Genomic DNA, 10,060 nt, shown 5'->3' with positions numbered 1-10,060 from the left:
CCCGCTACATTTATTGCACTTCTACAAAGTTCACCTGTCTCACAGTTGAGTAACTTACACTCCCAAAGGATATGGTCAGCTGTCTGATGATTTGTCTCACCACACACACAGACATGTAGGGTCTTCTGTTATTTTGAGTATTCACCAAATTTCCCGTGGCCTGTTGTCATAGCTGTCATATTATGACTTAGGTTTAGTTTGATTTCAGTATACTCCCTACATTAGAGAAGTATGATTTTGTTATGCTTCAGTTTGTAGTGTATGTGTGTAGGCTATAGCGTAAAGTCAAAGGGGTGGACGGCCACAGTCGTCTTTCTTCCAGCAGGAAAAGATTTCATCCTACAAAGAAGAGAGATTGTCCTCCCGCAAAATACCGAATACGACTGGCAGATCACTTACCGTTGTATACAATTTTCTGGAGTAAAAGAAAAATTATGGATAAATCAAGTCGCTTGCAAAAGCATAGGACCTGATACCTAGACAAAAAAAATGAAAGAGTAAAAGTTATTTGGAAGTTTAGTGCTGGTGGAACAGTGCAAGCATTCATTTCACAAGATGCCACTGTCGGCGTACACACGTCCACATTATCCAAGTTCGTCGGTCAAAGCAACATTTTGAAATACAAGAGAAAAAGAAGCTTCCTCTTTTGGTGGTAACGCATACGGAGAACAGAGTCATTTGGAAAAAAGATCGGAAGGTTGTGATATTCAGTGATGAAAATAAATTAGGACGGTCTTGATGGTGGTTGATCATACAACTGGCATGAACTTTGGAAATCAGAGTAGGTATTTCCCGAGAGACTGCAAAGGGAAAAGTTTCTGAAAGTAAGGGGGGATTAGTTTATCGCGGAAAAATGTGTTTTTCTTTCCCCTTAGGCCGTAAGATAGCCACACACTGCCAGATTCTGTTTGAAGACCACCCTTTACAAGTTGCAGAGGGGACTAGCAAAGAGTCCTGGGTATTCCAACAAGACAATATGTCAATCAATCATGCTCGGTCATCATGAAAAGTTGCTAATATAGTGGAGTTGCCATGCAGTTTCTTCAGACCTTAAACCTACGGAAAACGTGTGAGGATTCATTTGCACGACTGTTTATGAAAAAGGGAAGCAGTATGATTAATGTGATAGAACTGAATTACAAGGAATAAACTTGTTTCCCGCTACTGCCAGAAATTTAAAAGGATGGCTGGTAGTAATGTTTTAGTAATGCTTTATTTTACCTGTCAAGATTAAGGCCTTCAGGCCTTCTCTTCTATCCAACCAGGCACTGAAATATACGCATATTGCAACTGTAGTTATTGATGATGATTATGTACTTGAATAATAGAACAGAGATGGTGTATTAATGTGTTTAATTAACACTCCAACTATCGTGGAGAACGAAGGTAAAAGCATGAATAATAATCAGAGAGAATAAAGATAATATTAAAAGCACAGAACATCAATATATAAAAGTCTTCGAAACACAAACAAAGTTCAAAGAGTTTATAACACATATATGAGTTTATACACACATATTGATACTAGAGGCCGCCACACACTCCCTCCGCAGTGACAGCGTCCATGTATTTTCTAGGGAAGGTGACCCTTCGACCTGATCTGGTGATCCGTGGTGCGGGTGTATTGGATTGAGTGCTGCCTGTCTTCTTCTGAAGGTTGACAGTCTTTGGAATGGAACTCGACGGAATGTCCACAGTGGTTTCTCCAGATATGTCTTCCATGTTGTCCGATGATTGGTCTGCCAGAAGGAAGGCAGGTTTCAATCTGTCAATGCTAATAGTTGGTTTCCCTGTTGGCATTTCAACCTCGAAGTGTTTGTCACTGCGAGATAGAACTGGATATGGCCCGTCATATGGTGATTGAAGGGGTGTTCTGACAGCATCATGTCGAACGAAAACGAACTTGCTCGTCATCAGCCGTGGGTGTATAAAGATCTTTTTGCGGTCGTGATGTTCTGTTGGGACTGGTCTTAGGTTCCTCAACTGTTCCTTCAATTTGAAAACGAAGGTTGGGATGTCAGTTACTAGTTTCTGTTCGTTGAGAAATACTCCTGGTAGCCTAATTGTTGAGCCGTAAGTCATTTCCACTGGCGAGGTGTTGACTTGCGGAATTATGTAGGAACGAAGTCCTAATAAGACCAAGGGAAGCTTCGAAACCCAATCATCAGACATCTGTGCCTTCAAAGCAGATTTTAATTGACGGTGCCAGCGTTCAATTTTTCCATTTTCTGCCGGATGATATGCTGTCGTTTTAATGTGGACGATGCCCAGTGTGCTTGTAAGGCATTAGAAAAGTTGACAATCAAACTGCCTTCCGTGATCAGTAGTTATGATATGAGGCACGCCAAAACGAGATATCCATGTTGAGACTATGGCGAATGAAACTGCTTCTGCTGTGATGTCAGCTAATGGAACTGCTTCTGGCCATCGGGAGAAACGATCAATAATTGTTAGTAAATAGCGGTATCCTTGTGATGGAGGTAGTGGTCCAACTATGTCCACGTTAATGTGACTGAATCTTGCTGTCGTTGGAGGATACTGTCCCACTGCACTGTTGGTGTGTCTCCAGACTTTACTTCGTTGGCAAGGAATACATGCTGATGTCCAGGTCTTTACGTCCTTTCTTAGTGATGGCCAAATGAAGTGCTTTTTTACTAAATTAATGGTTGCTTGAATACCAGGGTGAGCTAGATTGTGTAGCGAGTTGAAAATTGCCTGTCGTAGTTGTCGAGGTACATATGGGCGAATCATATCTTCAGTCATATCGCAAACGAGTTCTTTACCATTGGGCAACATTATTGTTCGAAGTGCAAGTGACGTATTCTTAATGTGTGGAAGTTCTTCGTCACATTGTTGGCTTTCTGCTATTTCTTCCATGGTAACAGTTGGAGGTATAGTGATTGAAGCAATTCGTGAACAAGCATCAGCTGCGATGTTCTCCTTTCCAGTAGTGTAACGTATGTCTGTGGTGAACTGTCCGATGAAACTAATGTGACGTATCTGACGTGGAGAAGCTTTGTCTGAACGTTGCTTGAACATGAAAGTGAGTGGCTTGTGGTCGGTGTAAATCTGAAAATCACGTCCTTCAAGCATGTACTGAAAGTGCTTCACAGCTGAGTAGGCAGCGAGGAGTTGTCTGTCGTAGGTCGAGTAATTCCTCTCTGCATTTGTCAGTTTCTTGGAGAAGAATGCTAATGGTTGCAGATTATTGTCCTTGATTTGTTGCAAGGATGCACCAATAGCATAATCTGAGGCATCTACCATTAAAATTAGTGGTAAATTTGAAGATGGATGAGCTAGAAGTGCTGAATCGGCCAAGCTATTTTTTAGGTCATTAAAGGCTTGTCGAAGGTTTTCTGTCCAATTAATTTTTCTGTTGTCATTTTTCTTAGTCCCGTGGAGTAGGTTCAAAAGCTCTGCTTGTTTACTGGCTGAATTTGGCAGTGCTCTTCGGTAAAAGTTAATGAGGCCAAGAAACCGGCGCAGTTCTTTTACTGTTGTGGGTAGCGGATAGTCAACAATGGTTTGCACTCGCTCTGGTAGTGGTCTGATTCCTTCTGCAGATATCACATATCCCAGGAAAGGTACTTCTGTTGAACTGAAAATGCACTTGTTCAGATTGATTCTGATGTTGAACGTACTGAGTCGTTCGAAAAGCATTTGAAGATGCTTCTTGTGCTCTTCTTCATCTTGTGATGCCACTAGGATGTCATCTATATAACAGTACACGAAATCGAGGTCTCTGAGTATACTGTCGATATATCTTTGAAAAGTTTGAGCCGCATTACGGAGTCCAAATGGGGTGCGCAAAAATTCGAACAAACCAAATGGAATTATCACTGCTGTCGTAGGTACATAGTCCGGATGTACAGGGATGTGATGATAAGCTCTGATCAGATCTATTTTTGAAAATATTCGTTTTCCATGCAGTTGGCTGTTACAATCTTGAAGGTTAGGAATAGGATACCTGTCAGGATTGGTGATGTTGTTGAGAGCACGGTAGTCTCCGCAAGGTCTCCAGGATCCGTCTTTCTTGGGAACTAAGTGGAGGGGACTTGCCCAGGCGCTCTTTGATGGCTGGCAGATTTTCATATCGATCATTTGTTGGAACTCTGCTTTAGCTGCTTTGAGTTTATCTGGTGGTAGTCGTCGTGCCTTTGCTGCTACAGGATGTCCTTCTGTGACAATGGTATGATAAACAGAGGTATCTGGGATGTCGAAATGGACGTTTTCATGGAGCAAGTTGGGAAATTTCTTTAGAATGTCAGCATGTTTTTGATCTGGTGGCATTAGATAAACTGTTTCTATGCCCGAGACTTTAATCAATGTGCCAGGTGTCTCTGCTGATGTTAATGGGTCAATGAGTCGCCTGTTCTTTAGATCTACGATAAGGTTGTAATGGTGAATGAAGTCGGCTCCAATAATCGGTGATTGCACATCTGCAATTACGAATTTCCATGTGAAATTGCGCCGTAAACCCAAACTGAGTACTAGTAGACGCTCTCCGTAAATGTTAATACCAGTGCCGTTTGTTGCATAAAGTTTACGATCTGTCTTTTTTGGGCGATCACTATCCGAAGGCGGAATCACAGAAATATCAGCTCCGGTATCGACCAGGAAACGACTTCCGCTACTTCTGTCTGGGAGAAATAGGCGGCGTGAAAAATGACTCCGATCACCTGCCGCCGCTAGTGTGGAGCGTTTTAGTTTGACTGCATGTTAGAATTCTGAGCGGAAGGTGGTTGATATGAGCATGGGCTTTGACATTTCTTTGCCCTGCTGCGATATTTCAAGTGATACCAACATAGTGCTCCATTAGGATTAAAAGAGTGGGCTGATCGGGACCAGCCTCGTGACCTTCTTGGTGAGGAACGAGATGATCGTGAGCTACTTCTTGAAGAACGTGACAACGTTTTCAGTTCATTGATTTTCAGTGTTAATTCAGCGATCTGCATTTCTAGTCTTGAGATACGATCGTTACTGACATCATTTATTTTATCGACTGCAATGGTGGATGGTGCCTGCGCGGTTTGAGCACAAACATTTAATCCCGGTTGTGAAATTTCATCAATTTTGTCAGCCATAGTGGCTATGGTGTCCAGATTATCTTTACTCGTAGCTAATATAGAACGTGCGGTAACAGGAAGCCGCTGCATAAATATGGTTTTCAAGAAATCGTCCTTGACTTGCGTACCGGCTAAAGTTCGCATCTCACGCAAGATTTGAGTAGGCTTCTTATCACCTAATTCTAATTCTGTTAATAATTTCGTCACTTTCCTATTCTCTGACTCTTCAAATTCCTGAATTAGTCGTGCTTTAAGCTCTGTGAACGGAGTGGTAGATAGTGGTCGAGATAAAAAGTCGGAAATTAATTCTACAATATCCGCTTCTAATGACGCAACAGCATGATTAAATTTCGTGGTTTCGTTAGTGATACCCAACATAGTAAACTGTGTTTCAACTTGAAGAAACCATACCTTTATGTTTTTCTTCCAGATGGGTGGAATCTTCACTGAAATGCGAGCAATACCCGCTTCGTTCCATACTGTTGTTGGCGGTGGATTTGTTTCGTTGCTGGCATCGGTCATTTTCACACTTGACTAACCACAAAATGCGTTCCGCGCCGTATTTAATATCACGTCGGGAGTCACCAATGTAGTAATTGATGATGATTATGTACTTGAATAATAGAACAGAGATGGTGTATTAATGTGTTTAATTAACACTCCAACTATCGTGGGGAACGAAGGTAAAAGCATGAATAATAATCAGAGAGAATAAAGATAATATTAAAAGCACAGAACATCAATATATAAAAGTCTTCGAAACACAAACAAAGTTCAAAGAGTTTATAACACATATATGAGTTTATACACACATATTGATACTAGAGGCCGCCACACAACCACCAGAGGGTGAGGTCATGTGTAATAGCTCTGCGTCTTACATCCGCCTATACAGAAAACCTGCGCTTCTTTCGTAGCTTCTGAGGAATATTTGGGGCTCATTTTGGGTGCTGAGTTTGTGTTAGTGTTGTCCAAAGAATATTCTCTCGTTTAATAGTGCTTTTAGTGTAATATGTATTCTAAATTTTGTGCAGTAAGTGTCAGGCATCTTGTTAACTGCTACAATAGTTCCATAGATAACACTACCTAGATAGCCACTCGTTATATTCGGCTAACATCTTTGCCCTCACTTTCACCCATTTTGTTTCTTTTGCCTTTGCTACCATGGAAACTATGATGAAGATTGGCACTCTGGTTAGCATTCTTAGCGTTGCCTGGGTCACACAGCCGGCCCATAGTGTCAGCCATCTTAACACGAGTAAAGTGAGCCTTCTGTACTGAACAGCATATTAGACATTGCCTGGTCAGCTTGCGTGGGGGTTTGGCTCTGAAATGAGTAGGAGCTAAACATAACCCTGCGTGAGACACTGGGATGGGGGGCCTCAACCCCGACACGGCGCGTCCCAATGGCTGATAGAGGACGTCCTGTAGATATGCAGGACAGGTGCGAATAAGGCATGTCAAATAAGCACCCGCGGATCAAATGAGGCTAAAAAGAAAATGGTCAACGGTCTCTAAGGCGGAAGAGGAATCTCCCAACGGCTTGGAGGGCGGAAGAACTAGTCCCAAGTCTTATCAAGTTGGTTTTATTCTTGGATAGAAGATATGGACCGAATAACTCCCGGGATAAGGGGCCCCCTTTACCAAGTGCCAACGGCCTCCAAGGAGGGTGGATGAGCGGGTATAGGGTAGGGCACTCTCTTGCCCTTGGAGTGGGAAACTGCTCCTAAAGGCGAATGAACCAGTATGGTCAACGGCATAGGATGGAGAAGGCCAGAGGGAAACCACTCCATTAAAGATCCACTGGATATCCCTTGTTATGCAGCAATGATGGTGGACTTTGGAACTAAATGTAATTCCGGAGGTAAAATAGTCCCCAATTCGGATCTCCGGCTGGGGTCAGGGACAAAGCGTGGAAGAAACACAAGAAATATTATTTTAGGAACTTGGAATGTACGATCTCTCAACATTTGTGGTAAACTAGAAAACTTAAAAAAGGAGATGTCTAAACATGACATAGACATATTAGGAGTGAGCGAAATAAAGTGGCCTGGGAAGGGGGACTTTTGGAGTGATAACTTTAGAATTATATACTCTGGAGAAAAAGGAAGCCATGCAGGTGTAGGAATAGTATTACAGTAAGTAAAAACGTAGGTGCAAGAGTTCAGATCCATGTACAATGCAGTGATAGAATAATTATGGTGAGAATAGCAAATGAACCAGTTGACATGATAATAATACATGTGTACATGCCAACAACGAATCATTCAGATGAAGAAGTAGATCAGGTATATGATCAGTTAGAGGAGTTGATGAATGCGATTAAGGACAACGAGAACCTCATTTTTCTTGGAGACTGGAACGCTTCTGTTGGTGAAGGAGAAGACGGGAAGACTGTAGGTCAGTATGGTCTTGGAGTAAGAAATGACAGAGGACAACAACTAATAGACTTTTTGTAAAGCAAAAGGACTAGTAATTACAAACACCTTGTTCAAACAGCCCAAGAGAAGAAGGTACACCTGGACTGCACCTGGAGATAAAGCGAGATACCAAATAGATTATATTATGGTAAGGGAAAGGTACCGTAACCAAGTGAAATAATGCAAAAGTTATCCAGGGGCTGATGTAGCGAGTGACCACAACCTAGTATTGTTAAAATCTGATTTAAGACTAAGAAAGAAGAGGAAGAATGTGGAAAAATATTGCAGATATAATGTCAGGAAACTAAAACAAGACAGACTTAAGGAAAACTATCAAACACTGGTAAAACAGAACGTCGCAGAAATACCCAATGGTACAATAAATGAGAAATGGATGGGCCTTAAACGCTCTATCATAGAAGCTGCAAATCAGGTAATAGGGAAAACGACGAAACAAGCACGAGAACCATGGGTTACAGATTACGTGCTTGAACTTATAGAGGAAAGAAGGAAATTTAAAAACTCAAAGAGTGAATAAGGAATCAGAAACTATAAAAGACTTCGAAACCTAGTCAACAGAGAAGCAAAAAAGGCTAAGGAAGAATATATAATGAGACAATGCAAAGAAATAGAAGAAAGAATGGAGAAAGGAAACATGGAAACTGCTTATGAATTTATTAAGAAACAATTCAGAACAGTCACTGGCCGTAGTAACAGCATATTAAGTGAAAATGGGAAACTGTTGTCTGAGAGTAAAGAAGTGGGAGAAAGATGGAAGCGATATATAGAAACATTATATGAAGATCCTAACACCTAATAAAGCGCCAGGATGCGATGAACTAACTGGAGAAATGATACAGAGACTGGATGATGAAACACACGGCTATATTTTTAAACTGATCACGGAAATATATGAAACCGGAGAAATTCCAGAAGATTTTAAAAAGTCTCTCACAATCCCTATACCAAAGAAACCTGGAACTCTAAAATGTGAAGAATATCGCACCTTGAGTCTATTGTTGCACATGTCAAAAATATTGACAAGAATAATATATAACCGAATAAGCTATAAAAATAAACCACATTTGTCTGAAGATCAGTTTGGATTCAGACGAAATAGATGCACACGAGAAGCTATTCTAACGTTACGACAGGTTATAGACAAAATGCTAGACGTAAGAAAACCTTTGTTTATTGCATTCGTCGATTTAGAAAAAGCTTTTGATAATGTGAACTGGAATATTTTAATGAAGATTATGACTAGTGTTGGTCTAGATTTTAGAGATAGAGGAATAGTATATGAACTCTATAACAACCAAAGAAGCATCATAAACATAAATGGTGAAGTATGGGAGGCTTATATAAAGAAAGGAGTCCGACAGGGATGTAATTTGTCACCAGTGTTGTTCAACCTGTATATTGAGAAAGAAATGTAAAGAGGAAATGGAAGAGATAAAGATAAATGCAGTAGAAATCAAAATGATAAGATTTGCTGATGACATAGCTGTCATAGAGGAGAACGAAGAGAAACTACAAAGCTGCTTTAATAAAAATGAATAAGATATTGCGAGATAAATATAATATGAAAATTAATACAAAAAAGACCGAAATTATGGTATGCAACCGCCAACATATTGCAGTCGACATCAGAATTAGTGATATACCACTAAGGGAAGTAAATGTCTTTACCTATTTAGGAAGTAAAAATCACTCCAGATGGCAAAGGTTCAGTCGACATAAAGAGCAGAATTGCCCAAGCAAAGATTGCTTAAATATTACAAGGAAAGGATACTACTTACAACAAGAAATTTAAATGTGGAGACTAAGAAGACATTTATTAAGTGCTATGTATGGAGTGTGGCCTTGTGTGGCTCAGAAACGTGGACTATTAGTGCATGTGATAAGAAACGTCTGGAAGCATTTGAGATGTGGTGCTGGAGGAGGATGGAAAAGATCTCATGGACAGCAAAACTCACAAATGAAGATGTTCTTCGACGAATAGATGAAAAAAGATCCTTTTTAGCAACAATAAGAAAGAGAAGACACCAATTAATTGGGCATCTCCATAGGCACAATGATTTCATAGTTAATGTCATGGAAGGAATGATTCAAGGTAAAAGATGGAGAGGAAGACCTAGACTGCAATATGCAAGACAGATCAGAGATGACGTAGGAGCAGGCTCATATGTGGAAATGAAGAGATTAGCGGATTACAGAGAAGAGTGGATAAGACGAATTGCTGCCAACCAATCTTACGATTGAGAATTAAGATGATTAAGAAGAGTATTACATTGTAATTTTTGTTATTTTTTTATACAAAGCCGAACATTTCCATTTGCTTCTTGTTTATTGTCAGTGACAGTGGATATTATGGCATCCAGAGGTGGCATAAATTCAGCGCTTAACCCTCTGATACTTTCGGGAAGGAGGTTCCACTCACGACAAGCCAGTAGCAGCGCTAAGATGCTCGGAGCCCCACCGCAATAATTAAAAAGGGGCCCCTCGTTTCCTAATAAGGAAAGTTACAAATTTATTTCTTAGCGCAAGGTTGTATATTATTACAATGAGCAGCAG

This window comes from Anabrus simplex, chromosome 4 (genome assembly GCF_040414725.1).
Source record: "Anabrus simplex isolate iqAnaSimp1 chromosome 4, ASM4041472v1, whole genome shotgun sequence".
Taxonomy (NCBI): domain Eukaryota; kingdom Metazoa; phylum Arthropoda; class Insecta; order Orthoptera; family Tettigoniidae; genus Anabrus; species Anabrus simplex.
The sequence above is the reverse complement of the archived record's forward strand: the minus strand, read 5'-3'. Positions refer to the sequence as shown.